Genomic DNA, 1708 nt, shown 5'->3' with positions numbered 1-1708 from the left:
TATTAGTGATTATTTGTAGAATCTGGCTTTGTTTTCTGTTAATACAGCACTGTCACACCTGTGCTGTATTAACAGCCGGTGCTGCTGTGTTGGAGCGGTAGTTAACAAGAAGGTGTAAGCATTTTTTTTAGTATACTACTGTTTTTCAAATAAACTTTTTAATACTTTAAACTTGGGGCAGGAGCTCGTCCCTGACCCGGAGTGGGCACTCCACCCTTTTCCGGCTGAGGACCACGGCCTCAGATTTGGAGGTGCTGATCTAGCTGCGAGCCGTTCCACTGTGAGCTGGAGGCCATCACCTGATGAAGCCAACGGAACCACATCAGCTGCGAAAAGCAGAGATGAGATTCTGAGACCACCCAAGTGAAAGCCTTCTGCCACTTGGCTCCGCATAGAAACTTTCAGTTCTATTTAAAACAATCTTTTCAAGGACCTTGGACAACATGCTCCATAAGGCTATAGGTCGATAATTATCCTTGCTGTTTATTTTTCCCACCTTGTGGGAATAATGGCTGCTAACATGAGAGCAACAATTGATTCCAGCAGAATCCAATGAACTATGAACCAGGACAAAGTTTCCTACTAGCACATTTCAAATGTTCAGCAGATACCTTATCCGTCCCACATGCCTTACTGTCTTTTAATGTTCTAATTGCATCATACATTTCTCTTGATGACACTACAACATCTTCCTTATTATCAGTTTCATCCATGCAAAAATGGAACTTTTGACACAGTTAAATAGATCGCAGTAATGTCTCGTCAGAGCCACTTACACCACCAGTCTTAGCTGGTAAAGATGTTTTAACACTATTTATTCTTTTGATTTCTTTCCAGAAATCATTTACTGAATTGACCTCCAACATCTTTGTGAGGGAGTCTGCCCTCACTGCATCTTCATTCCTTTTAATAAAACGTGAAGCAAACTTAAACTTAACATTTGTGTGTTTCTTATGATCAAATAGAGGGCCGAAACGCTGCCGCCCTGACTCCACCCAAGCCTCCTCAGCATACAACTTCCAGCCTGGTTTAGCTTTATACAGCAGTGGCAATGAACTGCTCGACACAGGTAGGGACTCTACAATATAATATAATATCATATAAGGAACGCAACTCAGCCCCATGTTGGTTTTTTTTACAGTTAACATCATAACATGTAGATGCATCATTTGGTAGCTCACTCTTACTCAGCAGAAGGTCAGACTGATCAAATATACCAGAAGATCCTCCTCAGTCTGGTTAGACCAAAGGTGTGCGACTGGGTGGACTTTGTAACCACCCATGATCTCAGTGTAAACCTGGTCCAGTGTTTTTCCATTCTGTGTTCCCATGTGGATGTTTTTGTGGAACTTTGGTAACACAGACTTCATGTTTGTGTCGTTAAAGTCCTCCACAATGGTGAAAATATCCCTCTAGGTTGTTTGTTCTTCCGTCAGGCTCAGTTTGCTCTGACCCTGCTCTGTTATCGTTTTTCTTTTTTCCTCCATCTGTTGCCAGAAAGTAAAGTTTTGTTTCAATTTTCTTCCTGCCTCATGAGTCCTGCATTGGACTCAAATCCTGCCAACCACACGACTGTCACAAGCTTCTTGCAAAACAAAACTAAAATAAAAAAATATATATACAGGGAGTGCAGAATTATTAGGCAAGTTGTATTTTTGAGGAATAATTTTATTATTGAACAACAACCATGTTCTCAATGAACCCAAAA

At 41.0% G+C, this 1708-nt stretch overlaps 1 pseudogene; it reads right to left on the bottom strand.

Moving 5' to 3' along the window:
* Positions 1 to 239: 239 nt before the first annotated feature.
* Positions 240 to 1708, bottom strand: part of LOC106456500 (uncharacterized) — an 8323-nt pseudogene continuing 6854 nt past the window's right edge.

Source organism: Pundamilia nyererei, unplaced genomic scaffold (genome assembly GCF_000239375.1).
Source record: "Pundamilia nyererei isolate P.nyererei 1_Seehausen unplaced genomic scaffold, PunNye1.0 scaffold00316, whole genome shotgun sequence".
Lineage (NCBI taxonomy): Eukaryota > Metazoa > Chordata > Actinopteri > Cichliformes > Cichlidae > Pundamilia > Pundamilia nyererei.
This window is presented reverse-complemented; position numbering and strand designations above follow the sequence as displayed.